This window comes from Hordeum vulgare, chromosome 4H (assembly GCF_904849725.1).
Source record: "Hordeum vulgare subsp. vulgare chromosome 4H, MorexV3_pseudomolecules_assembly, whole genome shotgun sequence".
Taxonomy (NCBI): Eukaryota; Viridiplantae; Streptophyta; class Magnoliopsida; order Poales; family Poaceae; genus Hordeum; species Hordeum vulgare.
Window position 1 is genome coordinate 520,368,596 of NC_058521.1, and position 20,823 is coordinate 520,389,418.

The following is a 20,823-nucleotide window of genomic DNA, read 5'->3' on the forward strand; positions in this document are numbered from 1 at the left end:
AATCGCCTCCGTAGAACAAAAAATGGATGATGAGATGGACGAGGATCCTCTTCGGTTCCTCAATACACGCGCCTATGACGGTGACTTAGATATGATGAGCCAGCCATACGACAACTCGGGCTATCAGCATGCTGATGAGGATATGATGATCTGCCCGGGCAGGAACGTCCTAGGAGGGATTGCAAGAAGTCTCTCTTCATGCAACCCTCACAGGACACGCCTAAAGATGCCGCCTCAACACAGGATCAACTAGCTGAGGGTCGTAGAGTGCTTTACCCGACAACACTTGGGCATGGATTAAGGAAGGGTGTGGAAGGTCAGCCCAAGAAAAAGGAGAGGATGAGACCGGGGAAGAGAGGCTCTCCTGCCTACAAACAAGTCAGAGCACATAGCAGCTAGACTGCGGATTTTGAAGAGCATGTACCTGTCAAAGATGCGGCGGCCATGTTTCATGTCACGGGCAAGCCGAGGCTACCACAGAAATCGCTGGAGGCAATATTAGGGGATCCCAGGAGACTGCACGACCATGTGCTATGGACTGAGAAAAGCCTACTAGTCTCGAAGGATCCTGGATATCCAACATACAGGGCTCGTGTGCCTGAAGGGAAGTGCTACGTCGACACGCGGCCCGCGGAGGTGTTCTTCCCGCGGTTTGAGCATATATTCGAGATATTTCTGACAAGGCGGCTCGATTGTACCATCGTCCGCCTTTTTGCGCTACATATGTGCTCCGTCATGAAGAGACAAGAAGTCTCGCAAATCTTTATGGTGGATCCATACTACATGCACGAGTCCTTCTTGATTGTGAGCGACTTTGAGCGTAAAACTACTAGGGAGTACCTCCAAAACCTCATGGTAGAAAATAAGGACTAGGAAATTGTCCTCTTTCCTTATCATCCAAAGTAAGTCAGTGCTCGACAACCCTTTCGTACATTTCAATCATTCCTTCTCGCTCATATGGAGAATAATTTGAGGCGTTTTCCCCACAGCAATGGGCGCGCTGTCCTTATCATTCTTTACCCGCGATTCTCCCACGCCGTGTATTTCGACCCTACGAGAAACTACGAGAAGAAGGAATACACCCATGTAATGAATATTCTAGATGACACTCTCCAAGGCTTCGACTTGAGGGGTGGCTACCTGCAAATCAGGAGACAAAGGAACAAGAAGACGGGTTTCTCACATAGAACTAACTTCTGCTGCATCCATGTCCCAAAACCAAGCAAGAACGATGGATTCTACCTCCTACATCTCTTGATGGAGTTTAGAAGGGATCACCAAAAGCTTCACATAACAGGCAGAAACGATGATCATATCCTCAAGTGGGTAGAATGTCATGGAGAAGCGGATTATAAACTTAGAGATGACGTCCTTCGCATCCAGAGGGACATTGCAATGATCATCATGAAAGAAGTCGTCGAAGAGAAGGGGATGTCCCACCACAGCCCTATATCGCGAGCTGACGTCCAAACTCGCATAGGCATGCAACGTCGGGACCTCACGCCATTAAAGAAGCTAGGGTGCATCCTAGATGATTTGGAAGGATGAAACTTCGAGTGATTTATGATGATGATATGTGTCTCTTTAACTTGTCGAACTTGCGTAACACTACTTTGTTAGTTTGGGTACGATGACCTGCATACCTCTAGTTAATTAGTTTGCGTACCATGCAACTTTGTTGATTATTTATATGTTTACTATATGTTCCATCTAGTTGCTAGCCCTTTCTTTTTCGTGTTGCTCAAGTATATTTTGTTGCATATGATTGTCCATTCTCTTGATGAAGATGCATCAAGATTCTTGATGAAGAAGAAGCAGGGCTATGTAATGTACAAAGGAAAGGTTCCGGGAGTGTACGACGAGTGGCCTGAGTGTCAGGCGCAAGTGGAGGGGGTCTCGGTCGCCAACCATAAAGGCTTCAAAAGCGGACAAGAAGCAGAAACTAGTTACTTGAGGTACACGCTAGCGCAAGAGAGGACTCATAACTGCCGCCTCATATACTACATAGTTCCCCTCTCACTCATAGTATAGCTCTTCTCGAGTATATCATTGTCTAGATGGATGACGATGTACATGCAAGAATTCGAGACTTGTATCGCTATTTTTGAGATGATGACGAGAGACCACTTTGTATTGAATGATGATGACATGATTTGATGAGACTATTTGTATGATTACATTTGTATGTGTATGATGATGATATTTGTATGTGCTAAAGATTATTGTATAAAGCATGTTCAAATACAAAAACAAATATGCAGAAAAAAAATCACAAACCCCTACAAGTAGCGCGGCTTACTAAAGCTCGCTACGGCTACGCATGTATAACTGCAACACGTTTATGTAAAGATCGCTGCTACTACTACACATGTATATCAGCAACGCGTTTATGTAAAGCTCGCTACCTCTATACTTGTATAGCAGTAGCGCGGGCCAACACCCGCTACTGCTACATTTTAGCTGTAGCGCGGGCGGACCCACGCTACTGCTGAAGGTTAGCTGTAGCGGTGTATCAGCCCGCGCTACTAATACGCCTAAAACCCGCACTACTGCTAGACTTTTCCCTAGTAGTGCGTGGAGGAGATGACCAACACCGCTGGCTGCACCGGCCAGAACAGATCTGGCCGGAGGTGCCGTCGAGCTGTCAACCAGGCCCTCCATGCTGCTGCCAATCCAAAACTAGATGGCGCACCGCCGCTGCCGACCGCATTGCGCCGCCGCCCGAACCGGGCCAACCGCCGCATGACGCCGTCTATGATCGGCCTGCCCGACGCTCCTGCAGCCGCCGTCGCCCGAGGTAGGGCCGATCATCACCGCCGTCGCCGCAACCATCGCCGCCACTCCGCTAGATTGTCCGTGCCTCCAGCATGTAGGGGCCCCGCAACACCCCTGAGACACGGGAGAGAGTAAGTCCCCCGCCATCGCTGTCGACCCCCGGCCCTAGCCCGACGGCGGCGAAGGAAGGGGAGAAGGAAGTGCGCGCCTGGTGCCTCCGGCGGCTAGGGTTTGGACGCCACCTGAGTCGCCCTAGCGGGGAAGATTGCAAGGGCTAGGGTTTCATCTTTGAAAAATGAGGAGAATTTGCTTTTGATATGAATCCTCCAGTAGTTCACCAGTTCTCAGGGTCAAGTACAGAAATCCACATGGGCTCATATGAAACTGCTCGATAAACAAAAGTTATCGCTCCACCGTTTCTTTCCACCTATTCTTTATTCAATTTTATAAAACCAATTGCTCACACGGGCTCTCTCGCCACGCCTCTGCCTGCTAGTACAGAATTAAAGTCTTGGTGTGTCTTATGCCAGATATAATCAACTCGAGTAAACATGTAGTTTTTTCTTCCGACAGATTCTCGGCTCTAGTTTGGGGTTGTCCTCTGGTGTTTTGGCCTATCTTTGTGGCAGTGGCAACAATAATGGTCTCGAGTATGTCTTAGTCATGAGACTGTGTGTTCTTTTTTGTGCTATCGATTTTGCTTCCTGACGGTATTAGGTCAACGGTGGTCCAACAATTTCCCTTGCAAGGGTTGTATCCCAAGCCACGACATATTTGACGACATTATTAAGTTCTTATAATGCAGTGGTGGCTTATGTTATCTCTTAAAACTAGATGATGCCCCGCGCGTTGCAGCGGAAACTTCGGTAAAAGAAATACCTAAATAACTGCTACAAAATAACTAAAACTAATATAAAACATATATGTGTTTTAAAATAAATTACAAATGTGAAGAATATGAAAAATATTTTTTAAGTTGTAGTCGAATAATGTCAAATGTGAAGGCTGCATTGCATTAGTATATGGTACCCCTCAACACATATACTTTCAATATTAAATAGGAAATAGGATGAAAAATAATAATTTAGGACTAGCATGCATGTGTGATGTGGCAACCCTACATGCATGCATAAATAAATACACAAGGTAACATGTATTAACATGCATGACTTGCTTGTGTGGCATGTTTGCATGTCTAACAAAATTATTTAGTGGATTCCAACTATTTAGAAATAGAAGATACCCCAGACTAGTTTGTCTCGTGTGGTTTAGAGTGTGCTTGGATATATTTTAGTCCCATGATTAAAAGTAGTGGGACTAAAACTTGCTAGCCTCATCCATGCTTGGATCCAAATACTAAAGAGACTAAAATCAAGTTAATGAGTATTTATTATCCCCCAAACCCTTCAATCCAGAACTCGTCTGTGTTAAAGGAGAGGAGTTAAATGATGAGAGACAGGACTAATTCACATTTTAGTAGGGGTATCCCTGACTAAACTTTTTTAGTCTCAAGACTAGTTTTAGCCCCTCTTTAGTCAGGGGTGCTTGAAACTTTAGCCTCTTAAAAAAACTATTTTTAATCAGAATAAAATAAGTCTTTTGGATCCAAGCACCCTCTTAGTTAAAGAACCTTGATTTTATTTTTAATTTATTTTTCATTTTATTTTTAATTTATTTTTCATTTTATTCCGTCATGTTGGCATACACTTTGTGTAGTAAATCGACGAAGTTGAACCGATTGCTAAATGAATTTGTATAATGAAAATAGAAAACCAGAATAATTATGTTTCATTTTGTAATTGTGTATGGATGAACTATTGTGAGTGCTATACGAGTCACTTAACTGGTAGCTCGGAATATCCTCCGATGCAAGTTCAAAGAAAAAACAGAATATCAAGCGATGCCCCTCTCAATGAACTGCAAGACGAACGGGCATTTGTCAGAGCAATCATCCTCAAGTGTAATTGTCGTTGTTGCACGCCTTTTCAGTCATGATACCTACGAATCTCCCCAAAGATTTGATAAGATATTTCTTTTACTTGTGGCGTAGAATCTTGAAAGGTGAAAACTGAGGAAGAAACGTTAACTAATGGAGTGGTAACTAATTTCCACATCCAAAGTCCTCCACGTTTTGGTCCCCACATATCAGATGTACCTGTCATATCAAACCTAACATGCCACGCTAATCTTCTCTTTGTTTCCACAAGTAAATAGGTGACAGACACACCTTTTTTCTATTTAAGGTAGCTGTCGCAATACATATGCGAGAACAGAGCTAAGAACATCTACAATCGGACTCACCAAATCATGTCCCCTATACGCTTGCGGACGTGTTCGGACACGCCCTCGGATGTATCTAGACGACCTCTCATATTTCGCTTCGTGCATCCATATACCTTATATCCGTACTCTTAAATTTATACAAAGTCATGTAGATCATTCGATAATAAACATCGCACGTAAAATAAATGTTGGTACCTAACATAAAAAAGTGTTTACATCAATTTTATTTGAAGTGCACAATCAATCATCTCTTCTTTGATTTCCATTACAAGTCCAGATATGGTCCATGAGATCATTGAGTAGTTGCGTGTGCACGTGATGACGAACAAATGTATCTGCTGGGAAAGTTGGTTCCGGATCAAAGTAATCCTTCTCCAGTAGCTTTGCTCCGGATACCCTACCCCGATTGACGACTCTTCTCCATTTGATTCAGCCCTTGAAATTGAAAATGTGGTCCACCTCGCGACACATTTCCTCTTGCATGCTCATAAGCATCATCATGTCCACTTTTTCATTTGAATTCGATGAATCGAAGAACTCATCTTGAATCAGTCGATCAAGATCCTAGTGTCCGTACTCCTCACCGGACGACGTATCAGAATCCATCATTTCCCCTAAAAATATGACCAAAAAATCCGGTCAGGCATTCTGTCGAACACATCTGGCACAAGGCACATCCAGAGAGTTGTCGGACGTACCGCGATGTCTTCCGGGCCAGAGACGAAGTCCTGTGCGGAGAGAGCCGGACAGATGATCACTGTGGCCGAGCAACTAGGGTGGCAGAGGCTACTAGGCGACAGAGTGTGCGCGATGGCGGAGCTGTAAGACGGACGGCGCGCGGAAGAAGAAGAGAGGAAAACAGGAAATGGATCCGGCAGTTCTGCGAGGTGGATTTGGTGCAATTTGCGGTAGGGTCGGGCTGTCGGGTCCGACGTAGCGGGCGTGCCCGAGCTCCCCCATATCCGCCCCATACTTGCGATGAAAATGGAGGGGGTGCCGGTCAGCCCGGGCATTTGAGGACGGTTTGAGAGGCCCGTCTAGGTTGAATTTTTATGACCGGGTAGTGACCGGGTGGTCTGCCTGGGCGTTTGAGGAGGGTTTGAGGGGGTCCGGGTGTAGATGCCCTAAGGGCATTGTCAATGCCGACTCTTAAACCCCCGAATGGTGTGGATCAGATGTGTTGTCCGGATGGTGTGGTTTGCACGTGTTGTGTCATTAATGTGTGCACGTGTTGTCCGGACACACATTCTTCCGTAAATTTGAGACAAACTAGTGGGTTTTGTGGACGTCTAGACAACAGCGACGCCCGCTTCTGACCACCCGAGCTGTAAGGGATCGATATGGACCTAGAGGGGGGGGTGAATAGGCACAGTTACAAATTTTAAAAATTACTTAGCAATTTTAGGCAATAATGCGGAATATGAAAGTGAGCCAAACAATTGCAAGGGTGAAGGTTAGTCTTTGTGTACCAAGCACGACAAAAAGTAGGGTATGATAAAGCACAAGTAAGTAATCAAAGACTAGTAACATGTAGAAAGTTAGGGTTAGGGATAACCGCAACTCCGAGAGACAAGGATGTATGCCGATGTTCACTTCCTTGGAGGGAAGCTACATCACCGTTTAGAGAGGTGGGTGTTATACGAAGGCACACCAATGCCACGAAGGCTCACCCTATTCTCTCCATGAGACAACACCACGCAGGCGTTTCTCAACCACTAGTGGTAAGCCTTTGAGGTGGCCTCCAAACCCTCACAAACTTTCCAGGGGAAACCACAACGGTTTGATTCCTCTCTGAAGAAATCCTACCACCTAGGAGTCTCCAACCTCCAAGAGTAACAATATCACAGGGACTGCTCAAAACTTGATGAAATCAAAAATAGCTTAGGTTGAGAGGATGAGAGGAAGACGATCTATCCTTTGATTAGAAAAACACTCAAGGGAACTCACAAATGCTCTTGGGATCTAGGATTTTGGTGTAGGAAAATGGGAATGAGAGAGAAAAGTGGTCTTGGAATCTTTTCACTGTGTTGGACAACTCCCACTCGAGGTGGGAGAAGACTATATATAGTGGTGGTAGAAAAGTGGCCCTTAGAGCCACTTATGATGTGCACTTGCCGGACGTCTGACAACCACGGACGTCCGGACAACCACGAGAGGTCAGACGTCCGATAGTGGTCGGTCGTCCGAAGATGCAGAAAGTATCAGGTTATTTGGTGGAGAGGTGATCAGCATACGGACGTCCGAAAGGCATCGGCCGTCCAGGGCACGGTCGCCCGGAAATGATCAGAAGTCCGATATTTTGAATCTATTGAGTGCCAAAGGAATTCATAACGTACCCGGATGTCCGTTCCTCGGACGACCGGAGGAGTCAGAAGTCCGAGGGTTTGAATCTGTTGGCTGGCTCCAGATTTCCGGAGGACGTCGGCCATCCGGCATCCGGACGTCCGAGAACCACCGGACGACCGAACAAGAGGAGACCAACATCAGGAAGATAAAGGGAGAGGAATAGCCTAGAGTTTTGAGCAAGTTTCTTGTGAGACCGAGTGATCCCCTCTTAATAGTGTGGGGTCCCTATACTCAAGAAAGACAAATAGAATGATAGACCACTTCGTCTTGTTTCTTCATTCTTGAGCATCCTGGACAAATAGTCACGCTCCGTACTAAAGCTCTCATGGGAACAAAACCTGATATACACTCGATTAAGATGATTAGTTTCCTATATTCATGTTGTCAAGAACATCAAAATATGACTAAGGGCATGATTGCACTTTCAATCTCCCCCTTTTTGGTAGTTGATGAAAACATACATATACCTCTCCAAAAGTAAAGTAGACTTATGTAGCTTAATTAGGACAGATTTGTTATGGAGCTCCCCCTGATTATATGCATAGTAAAATAACTATGGTAGGTGAGCTCCCCCTTACTTTGATAATGAGTGCATCAAAGATATCATATACATCAATAGAATAACATGATAACACATCATCCATATATGTCATAATAGTTCAACATAATTCATCATCCATACATTAAGGCAGAATTCATCATCCATACATTGAGGCATAATTCATCATCTATACATTAAGGGTAACAAGTCGAATACTAAAATAATGTCCTCCCCCTTTGACATCAAGTATCGAAAAGGGAAGGACCAGGACATGCAATCACGCACTCAGACACCACTGCCATCATCATAACCACCATAGGTGCCACTGCCACCTACCTCGTCAAGGAAATAAGCCCACTCAGGGCCAGAGGGAAATCCAAAGTCGGAAGGAGTAGCAGGGGGAAGATCCTCATCCTATCTCACATCAGTTGCTCCCGAGTCTCTCAAACGAGCCTTGAGAGCATTCTTAGAAGAGATCATACGAGTGACATCATCATGGTTTTGTGAGCACTGAAAGGTGAAAGCCTTCATTATGGAAGAATGTGCTTTCCCAAGAAAACTAGCAAAGCGACCGAAGGATACAGAGCTAGATGAGAGAGACCTAGACTGAGCAGAAGCTCGTCGAGCAGGAGCGGATGAGGATTTCTTGGGAGCCCAATCATCCGCCATGTGATGGGGAATGACCCATTTTTCATGCACATGAGTGCGAGCAGTAGAAAAGGGGCCACATGTTCAATGAGAGCTGGAATAAAGGGGGCATGAGGAAAGGCTCACTTGTATTGAAAACTAGCGAGGCGAATCTCCGGTCATCACACTTGTTGGACGTACGGACATCAACAGGTCACCGGTCGACCTAGACACGTCGGACATCCGAGAGGGGCAAATAGGAGAGAGAGGCAAGAAGGGAGAATTTTTCCGTTTTTTGTGTCACCCATGATAGTGAGATGATGGAGAATATCCTAACACATGTAACACCCAAGATTGTTTCAAATAGTGACCATTCTAGCTAAACAGCTCTAACGATGTTCATTATAAGGGTGTGGGTGGTGGTTTAAGCCACCATGTTTGAGTAAACGTGGGATGGAACTATGAAGATAACTTGAGCCCATCACCACAACTCCATCATTTAAAGCACCAAGTCACCAAGGCGAACATAGTAACTTTGAGAGTGTTGGGTTGATTTATGCATTATATAGGGTGAGAGAACTCATGAATTGAATGTCTCCCCCTAAATACTTGCCTACACCTAGACAAAACATGAAGTAAGTGTATGTAGGTTTACAAGACTTCACATAATGTTATCAAGCTCCAAGATACCAAGTTCACGCCTAAGTTGACAAAACCTTGCTTCGTCCAATGGCTGGGTGAAGATGTCTGCTAGTTGCATATCTATACACACGTGAGCAATATCAATGTCACCGTTTTGCACATGATCTCTCAACAAGTGATACCTAATATCAATGTGTTTTGTGCGAGGGTGATTGCTACCTCTTGAGGTTGCATTGGTTTTTCCCTTGAAGAGGAAAGGGTGATGCAGCACGGTAGCAGTAAGTATTTCCCTCAGTTTGAGAACCAAGGTATCAATCCAGTAGGAGTATCAAGATGAGGCACCAATGTATCTACGCAAAAACAAACAAACTTGCACCCAACGCTATAAACGGGTTGTCAATCCCTTCACGATTGATTGCAAGGTGAGATCTGAAGGCGGAAAGTGCAAGAAAGTAAAAGTGTAGGGCTGAAAATATGATGTGAAGTAGACCCAGGGGCCATAGTGTTAACTAGAGGCTTCTCTCATTATAGCAAATATTATGGTGGGTGAATGAATTACTGTTGAGAAATTGATAGAACCGCGCAAAGTCATGACGATATCTAAGGCAATGATCATACATATAGGCATCAGGTCTGAGACAATTAGACCGATACTTTCTGCATCCACTACTATTACTCCACACATCGACCGCTATCCAGCATGCATCTAGTGTATTGAGTTCATAACAAACAGAGTAACGCCTTAAGCAAAATGACATGATGTAGAGGGATAATTTCATGCAATAGATATAAACCCCATCTTTTTACCCTTGCTGGTAACAACACGATGCGTGCCTCGCTACCCCTTCTGTCATTGGGTGAGGTCACCGCATGGTATGAACCCAAAACCAAGCACTTCTCCCATTGCAAGAATCATAGATCAAGTTGGCCAAACAAAACCCACAACTCGAAGAGAATTACAAGGATATGAAATCATGCATATAAGAGATCAGAACAAACTCAAATAAGATTCATAGATAATCTGATCATAAATCCACAATTCATCGGACTCGACAAACACACCGCAAAAGACGATTACATCGGATAGATCTCCATGAAGATCATGGAGAACTTGTATTGAAGATCCAAGAGAGAGAAGAAGCCATCTAGCTACTAGCTATGGACCCGAAGGTCTATGGTGAACTACTCACGAATCATCGAAGAGGCAATGGTGTTGATGAAGAAGCCCTGCGTGTCCGAATCCCCCCTCCGGCAGGGCACCAAAACGTGCCCCAAATGGGATCTTGCAGAGACAGAAGCTTGCGGCGGCGGAAAAGTATTTTCGTGGCTCTCTCCCGTGGTTTCAGATTTTTCGGGGATTTATAGACGGAAGAAGTAGGTAAAAGGAGACACGGGGGCCCACAAGCCTACTAGGCGCGGCCCCCAGGCCGCGGCTAGGGGGCTTGTGGCCTCCCCCGGGGCCCTTTGCCTTGGTTCTCAAGCTTCCTGCGTATCTTCTGTTCTGAAAAAAATGTTTTCGGAGGTTTTATTCCGTTTGGACTCCATTTAATATTCTCCTCTAAAAAGGGTCAAAAACACGGGAAAAAACAGGAACTGGCTGAGTTAATAAGTTAGTCCCAAAAAAGATATAAAATGCAGACAAAACATCCAAAGTTTGACAAGATAATAGCATGGAACCGTAAAAAAATTATAGATACGTTGGAGACGTATCAAGCATCCCCAAGCTTAACTCCTGCTCGTCCTCGAGTAGGGAAGTGATAAAGACTGAATTTTTGATGTGGAATGCTACCTAGCATTTTTGTCCTTTGTAACTTCTTTCATGTGACATGAATGTTCAGATCCGTAAGATTCAAAACAATAGTTTTCTATTGACATGAAAACAATAATACTTCAGATCCGTAAGGCCAAATAAAGTTATCCCTACAAAATCATATAGTGTGGCTATGCTCCATCATCCCCACACAACGAATTTAAATCATGCACAACCCCGGTATTGGCCAAGTAATTGTTTTCGCACTCTTACTTTCTCAAACCTTTTTCAACTCTCACGCAATACAAGAGCGTGAGCCATGGATATAGCACTATAGGTGGAATAGAGTGTGGTGGAGGTTGTGAGGCAACAGGAGGAGATGGTCACATTTACTCGGCGTATCAAAGGGCTATGGAGATGCCTCTCAATAGATATCAATGTGAAAGAGTAGGGATTACCATGCAATGGATGCACTTAGAGCTATAAGTGTGTGAAAGCTCAAAAGGAGAACTAGTGGGTGTGCATCCAACTTGCTTGCTCACGAAGACCTAGGGCAATTTTGAGGAAGCCCATCGTTGGAATATGCAAGCCAAGTTATATAATGAAGATTCCCACAAGTATATGGTGGTGACAAAACAAGATACTCTCAATCATGAAGAACACGGTGCTATTATGAAGCACAAGTGTGGAAAAAGATAGTAGCATTGTCCCTTCTCTCTTTTTCTGTCTCTTTTTTGTGTGGTCTCTTCGGCCTCTTTCCATTTTTTTGTGGGCAACTTAGGCCTCTCTTTTTTTATTTCCTCACATGGGACAATGCTCTAATAATGATGATCATCACACTTTTATTTACTCACAGCTCAATGCTTAGAACAATGATGACTCTATAGGAAATGCCTCCGGTAGTGTACCGGAATGTGCAACAATCTAGCTTAGCGTATGACTCGCTAGCTATCTTACGATCATGCAATGGCAATATGAATGTGACGGCACATGTCATGAGACGGAACGGTGGGAGTTGCATGGCAATATATCTCGGAATGGCTATGAAAAGGCCATGATAGGTAGGTATGGTGGATGTTTTGAGGAAGGTCTATGGTGGTTTTGTGTACCGGTGAGAGTTGCGCGGCACTAGAGAGGCTAGCAATGGTGGAAGGTGAAAGTGCATCTATACCATGGGCTCACATTAGTCATGAAGAACTCACATACTTATTGCGGAAGTTTTTATTAGTAATCGAAGCGAAGTGCTAAACACATACTCCTAGGGGAAGGGTTGGTAGGTGTTAACCATCGCGCGATCCCGACCGCAGCACAAAGGATGACAATCAATAAATCAATTATGCTCTGACTTCCTAACATAGTGGTTCACCATACGTGCATGTTACGGGAATCACTAACTTCAACACAGGTATTTCTAGATTCACAACACCCTACTAACATGACTCTAATATTACCAAATCCATGTCTCAAAACTAATTGAGAGGAATCAAACTTCTCATTACTAATCAATGCACATGAATATGGAAGTTTTATTGTATCCTCTTTGGATGCCTATCATCTTTAGGACTACTTTCATAGCACAAGCCAACTACCCAGCTACTCAAAGAGAGCACTCTCAAAAAGATATAAGTGAAGATCGAGAGTTCTTATTTCTCCAAAATATGACACTGCTGTGCTCTAAAAAGATCTAAGTGAAGCACTAGAGCAAAGTTATCTAGCTCAAAAGATATAAGTGAAGCATATGTGAGCTAAATTGCCTAACTCAAAAGATATAAATGAAGCTCAATGAGTATTCTAGCAAATTCACGATGAGTGCATGTCTCTCTCAAAAGGTGTGAAGCAAGGATGATTGTGACACAACAAAAAGGAAAGACTCCTATAATACACGACGCTCCAAGCAAAACGAATCTCATGTGGTGAATAAAAATATAGCTCCAAGTAATGTTATCGATGGATCGAAGACGAAAGAGGGGATGCCTTCCCAGGGTATCCCCAAGCTTAGGCTTTTTGGTGTCCTTAAATTTGGCTTGGGATGCCTTGGGCATCCCCAATCTTGAGCTCTTTCCACTCTTTATCTCATTTTCCATGTGAACATCACCCAAAACTTGAAAACTTCACAAGACAAAACTTAAACAGAAACTCGTGATATCATTAGCACAAGAAAACAAACTACCACCTCTTTAGGCACTGTAGCAAACTTGATTTCTATTTATATTGGTGTTAGATTACTTTATTCTAATTTTCCATGGCTGGTACCCCCGATACTATCCATAGTTTCATCAAAATAAGCAATCAACACAACAAAAACAGAATCTGTCAAAAACAGACCAGTCTGTAGCAATCTGTACACTTCGTATATTTATGTTATCTCAAAACTTCTGAAACATTACGACAATTTGGGAAGTTGGCATATCAACTAGCAGCAAAAAGAATCAACTCAAAAGCTCTTTCTGGATAAAAATGAAAAATAATTTCGTGAGCGAAAAGTTTCTGTCTTTTTCCAGCATGATCAAACAACCATCACCAAAACTAGTCATAAATGTTTTACTTGGCTCAAACAAAAAAGAAACACAAAAAACACAATCATAATAGAATTATGATGGTGTGGACGCAACAAAACAGAAGCAAAAAGCAAAGATAGATTAATTGGGTTGCCTCCCAACAAGCGCTATTGTTTAACTCCCTTAGTTAGGCATAAGGCGATAGAATCACGTATCGTCGTCTTTGGTGCTCAAATAATAAGTATCCCTCATCATGGATTCATAAGGCAATCTTATTTTATTTCTAGGAAAATTTTCCATGCCCTTCTTTCATGGAAATTGAAATCTAATATTCCCTTCCTCCATATCGATGACAACACCAATAGTCCTTAGGAAAGATCTACCAAGAATGATACGACTTGTTGGATTGCAATCAATATCAAGCACAATGAAATCCACGGGTACATAGTTCCTATTTGCAATAATAAGAACATCATTGATCCTTCCCATGGGTTTCTTAACAGTAGAATCCGCAAGATGCAAATTAAGAGAGCACTCATCAATCTCATTGAAGCCAGCTTTGAATTCAGCATTATTCCAAGACTCCTATTTCAAAGTCTATCTTTTAAGGGAAAAATGAAAATAAAAGTAACCCCTTTTTCCCATTCCCTAGAACATCACATAAAGACTTTGGAATCGCGGAAACACTAGCACCCAAATCACACAAAGCATTGCATTCATAGTTTTTTATCTTGATTTTGATAGTAGGTTCCCACTCATCATGAAGTTTTCTAGGAATAGAAACTTCCAATTCAAGTTTATCTTCAAGAGATTTCATCATAGCATCGATGATATGATCGGTAAAGGCCTTGTATTGGCTATAAGCGTGTGGAGAGTTTAGCATGGATAACATCAAGGAAATAGATTCAATCAAAGAGCAACTATCATAATTGAATTCCTTGAAATCCAAAGTAGTAGTTTCATTACTACTCAAAGTTTTGATATCCTCTACTCCACTTTCAATGCTTTTAGCATCAAGATAGATACACTCCGAATCATTGGGGTGTTTTTCAACCAAAATGGATTCATATCCAGCCCCATCCTCATTAGGTTTGACACTAGAAAACATGGATTCAATGGGAGTCACACCAAGCACTTGAAGATCTTCGTGATTCTCATCACGAGAACACGCCTTTTTAAGCCATTCATGTCTAGCACGAATTTGGGTGGTTCTTTCTTTACTCTCATTCATGGAAACACGCATAGCTTTCAAAGTTTCATCCATATTGATCTTAGGAGGAGCAAATCTCACTTTTAAAGCATCAATATCACGAGAAATTCTATCAACGCTCCTAGCCAAATCATCAATTTTGAGTAGTTTTTCTTCTATGGACGCATTGAAAATCTTTTGCGAGTTGATAAACTCTTTAATATTACTCTCTAGATCAGAGGGTAATTTATTGTAATTTCCATGAGCATTGTTGTAGGAATTTCCAAAGTTATTAGAGGGATTACTAGGAAAAGGCCTAGGAATATAGTTACCTCTAAAAGCATTGTTGTGGTCAAAATTATTCCTACCAACAAAATTAACGTCCAAGCTCTCATTGCTACTCTCTGTCAAGGAAGACAAGGGCATATCATTTGGATCTAAAGGAGCACCTTTACTAGAAAATAATTTCATTAACTCATCCATCTTAGCACTCAACGAGTTAATTTCTTCTATAGGTGCACTTTTTTACTAGTAGGTGACCTTTCAGTGTGCCACTCAGAATAGTTTGTCATGATATTGTCTAGGAGTTTTGTGGCTTCTCCTAATGTGATTTCCATGAAAGTTCCACCGGAGGTGGAGTCCAAGATATTTCTAGAAGCAAAATTCAAACTAGCATAGAAGATTTGTATAATCATCCAAAGACTCAAGACATGAGCGGGACAATTTCTAATCATAAATTTCATTCTCTCCCAAGATTGTGCAACATGTTCATGCTCTACTTGCTTAAAATTCATGATATCATTACGGAGAGAGATAATCTTAGCCGGTGGAAAATACTTGGATATAAAAGCATCTTTGCACTTGTTCCAAGAATCAATACTATTTTTGGGCAAAGATGAAAACCAAGTTTTTGCTCGATCTTGCAGTGAGAACGGAAATAGCTTCAATTTAATCACATCATTATCCACATCTTTCTTCTTTTGCATAACGCATAACTCGATGAAGGTATTAAGATGGGATGCGGTATCTCCACTAGGAATGCCGGAGAATTGCTCTTTCATAACAAGATTCGGCAAAGCAGCATTGATTTCATATGATTCCGCACTAGTGGCGGGAGCAATCGGAGTACTAATAAAATCATTATTATTAGTATTCGAGAAGTCACTAAGTTTGGTGTTTTCAGTCATGGTGACTTCAGCAATCAAGACAAGCACACAAGCGAACAGAAAGCAAGCGAAAGAAAATGGCGAACGAAAAAGGCAAATGTTTTTTTGTAAATTTTTGTTTTTCAGAAGTGGGGGAGAGGAAGACGAGAGGCAAAAAAAGTAAATGCAAGAGATGAGTTTGCGACGGGTACTTGGATAAGCTTCACTCGATGCTCCACGGCAACGGCGCGAGAAATACTTCTTGCTACCTCTTGAGCTTGCGTTGGTTTTTTCCTTGAAGAGGAAAGGGAACCAAGGTTTTTCCCTTGAAGAGGAAAGGGAACCAAGGGAGCAATCGGAATACTATGCAGCACAGTACAGTAAGTATTTCCCTCGGTTTGAGAACCAAGGTATCAATCTAGTAGGAATATCAAGATGAGGCACCAATGTATCTGCGCAAAAACAAACAAACTTGCACCCAACGCTATAAAGAGGTTGTCAATCCCTTCACGATTGATTGCAAGGTGAGATCTGAAGACGGAAAGTGCAACAAAGTAAAAGTGTAGAGCTGAAAATATGATGTGAAGTAGACCCGGGGGCCATAGTGTTCACTAGAGGCTTCTCTCATGATAGCAAGTATTATGGTGGGTCAACGAATTACTGTCGAGCAATTGATAGAACCGCGCAAAGTCATGACGATATCTAAGGCAATGATCATACATATAGGCATCACGCCCGAGACAAGTAGACCGATACTTTCTGCATCTACTACTATTACTCCACACATCGACCACTATCTAGTATGCATCTAGCGTATTGAGTTCATAACAAATAGAGTAACGCCTTAAGCAAGATGACATGATGTAGAGGGATAAATTCATGCAATAGATATAAACCCCATCTTTTTACCCTTGATGGCAACAACACGATGCGTGCCTCGCTACCCCTTCTGTCACAGGGTGAGGTCACCGCACGGTATGCACCCAAAACCAAGCACTTCTCCCATTGCAAGAATCATATATCAAGTTGGCCAAACAAAACCCACAACTCGAAGAGAATTACAAGGATATGAAATCATGCATATAAGATATCAGAAGAAACTCAAATAAGATTCATAGATAATATAATCATAAATCCACAATTCATCGGATCTCGACAAACACACTTCAAAAGAGGATTACATCGGATAGATCTCCATGAAGATGATGGAGAACTTTGTATTGAAGATCCAAGAGAGAGAAGAAGCCATCTAGCTACTAGCGATGGACCCGAAGGTCTATGGTGAACTACTCACGTATCATCGGAGAGGCAATGGTGTTGATGAAGAAGCCCTCCGTGTCCGAATCCCCCCTCCGGCAGGGCACCAGAACGTGCCCCAGCTGGGATCTTGCGGAGACAGAAGCTTGCGGCGGCGGAAAAGTATTTTCGTGGCTCTCTCCCGTGGTTTCAGATTTTTCGAAGATTTATAGGCGGAAGAAGTAGGGCAAAGGAGCCAGGGGGCCCAGAAGCCTGCTAGGCGCGCCCCCAAGCCGCGGCTAGGGGGCTTGTGGCCTCCCCCGGGGCCCTTTGCCTTGGTTCTCAAGCTTCCTGCGTATCTTCTGTTCCGGAAAAAATATTTTCGAAGGTTTTATTCCGTTTGGACTCCGTTTAATATTCTCCTCTGAAAAGGGTCAAAAACACGGAAAAAATAGGAACTAGCACTTGGCACTGAGTTAACAAGTTAGTCCCAAAAAAGATATAAAATGCATACAAAACATCCAAAGTTTGACTAGATAATAGCATGGAACCATAAAAAATTATAGATACGTTGGAGACGTATCAGTGATCAATGGGGTTCTCAGCAATCTTGATGGCACTTTCATTATCACATAAAAGAGGCACATGTCCATAGGTGATACCATAATCCTTTAAAGTTTGTCACATCCATAGCTATTGAGTTGCACATCTTGCAGTTGCAATGTGTTCAGCTTCGGCAGTGGAGAGGGAAACACAATTCTTCTTCTTAGAGGACCAACTTAGCATGGAGCATCCAAGAAACTGACATGCACCGGAAGTGGATTTCTGTCCCACTTCGTCACCAGCCCAATCCGCATCTGTGTACCCAATGAGGTCAAACTTTGCATGCTTGGGGTACCATAAACCCAAGTTTGGGGTGTGAACAAGTTAGCTAAGGATATGCTTAACCGCCGTATGATGGATTTCCCAAGGGGAATCTTGAAATCTTGCACATATGCCTACACTTAACATGATGTCTGGTCTAGATGCACAAAGATAAAGCAATGAACCAATCATAGAGCGGTAAATAGATGGATCAAAAGGAATACCGTCGGTGTCTTCAGTGAGAACAAGCTTTGTGGACATGGGTGTCTTACATGGTTTAACATTTGTCATGTCAAATTTCTATGGAATGTCCTTGAGGTATTTTGTTTGAGACAAGAAATTTCCTTCTTGAAATTGTTGTATTTGAAATCTGAGAAAGAACTTCAAGTCCGTATTGAGTGACATTTCAAAGGTATTGGTCATGGAGGCGGCAAACTTCTTGCACAAATGAATGTTAGGAGAACCAAAAATGATGTCATCCACATAGATTTGGCATATGATCAAATCACCATTATCCCTCTTAGTAAAAAGAGTAGGATCGATCACCGATCTCACAAAACCATCATCGAGTAGAAACTTCTTCAGAAGATCATACCAAGCACACAGTGCTTGTTTGAGGCCATACAAAGCCTTGTGAAGTTTATACACATAGTCTTTGTGATCGGGGTCAACCAACCCAGGTGGCTGTGATACATATACCTCCTCACATAGAGGACCGTTAGGGAAATCACTCTTCAAATCAATTTGATGCAACGTAAAACCGTTGAAAGCAGCATAAGCCAGTAAAGTGTGAATAGACTCATGACGAGCAACAGGAGCAGAGGTCTCACGAAATTCCAAACCTTAAACTTGGGAGTATCCTTGTGCCACTAACCTTGCCTTGTTGGAGATGATTATGCCATTCTCATCTTGCTTGTTCTTAAAAATCCATTTTTTTCCAATGACATTGTGTTTCTGAGTTGGTCTTTCGACTAATGACCATACTTTGTTGCGTGTAAAACTGTTCAACTCTTATTGCATAGCAATGGGCCAATCATTGTCCCACAATGCATCTTGTATTTTGAGTGGCACAACACTAGAGACAAACAAAAGTGAGCACGAAAGTTTGTTAATTGTTTATGAGTGACTCTACCTTCCAATATGCCGGTAAGAATTTTATCAACATTGACACGACCGGCCACTCGTGGCATGATGGAGGTCAGGGTTTCACGAGGTTCAACTTCATTTCCATCATCTATATCCTCAACAGATGGATCATTAATGTGTGGTGGAAGATATTCTTCTTCACGTTGCAATTGTTGAGGTTCATCATCAATGATAGCATTTTCTTGGTCTAGCTCTTGACGATGATGTTGTTCTTGAATGTGATCATGGTGAGGGACGTGTTCTCCTTCTTGATCCTGAACAACTGGCATGGTTTGAGCACTAGGATCTTGTGGAGGTATGGGTGTTGAGTCTACTTGAGGATGAGGGAAATTTCTATCTTCTTCATCATCATCTTGAGGTTCTTGTTCCACTACAAGAAGGGCACCTACACCCATGGTCAAAATATCTTGAGAGGGATCTTCTTCTCAAAATATTTATATGCGAACCTCTACTTCTTTATCACTTCCTATTAATTGCAACAATGACCAAAGTCTACGTTTGCCAACCCTCAACAAGTTTCAATCCTCATTATTTTTATATGTGAAGGCATCACTTCCCATAAGATCATTACCTGATGTTTCATGCTTTCGTACTATTCTCACTCTTTTGATCATGGCAAGATGCAAAGCCCTTCAAACAAGACACTCTTTATTATATGGCTCATGAGCAAGAATATATCGGGAGTGACACAAGGCAAAACTCAAGACTAAAACACTAAGACTTTTAAACTACTAGAGAAAGAGAAAACTAAAAAGGAAAACTAAAACAAAGGTAAAGGCAAAAGATGTGATGGTGATACGATACCGGGGCAGCTCCCCCAAGCTTGGCAAAAGCCAAGGGGATTACCCATACCAATGCTCAGTTGTGTTCCTTTGGTGGTGATGGTGATGGAGTTGTTGCAACCTTTGATTCCAAGAGGCCATTAGTCGTTGATTTATACCTTGAAGATATGTTATATGTTTCTCCAGCAAAACAACTTCACGAGTGAGACAAGTATGCGAGCACGAGTTGTTTCACAAAACCTCAAGAGTTCAATCAAGGATGGAGACAGTAGGTGGAGGTAAGGTTGGAGGAAATCCACTTCGTCAACTTCTTCCTTGTTGAGCACAGATTGCACTTCGTCCCATGTCTGATCCTTCTCCTTAGCCTTGCCCTTGGTTTCTTTAGGTAACCTCTCCTTAGGCTCCATGACCTCCTTCCTTTTTAGATCAGCATGAACTTCTCCATAGATTTGACGGAGGTTGTTCCCCCCCACAGATTCGTGGGACGACATCTTGACCTAGATTTGCGGCAGAAAACAGGCTCGAAACGAAGAACATAGGAAATCTACGTGATGCAGGGGTCAGACCAAACGGAAGTATATATAATGATTTTTTCCAGACCAGAAGGAGTACCCTGCATGAAAACGGAGTCCGGGAGGCGCACGAGGTGGCCACAAGCCCTCACGGTGCGGACAGGGGCTGGGCCCGCGCCGTGCAGGCTTGTCGCCTCCTCGCGCACTTTCCGGACTACTTCCAATTTTTGTATTTTTTCAAAAATTCCAAAACGGAGAAAATTTCCTACTGGAAAAGTTTTGGACTCTGTTTTCTTACTGAATCACACACCTCTTCGTTTTCGGAGTCTGAAACAGGCTGATAAATATCCATTAGGTATTCTTCCAGAGTTATGGTATTGATGATATTGCTTTCAACATTTATGGGAGTACGTGAGATATAATGTTTGATTCTCTGCCCATTTACAACTCTCGGACAATTACCTTCCGTGTTGTTGATCTTGATAGC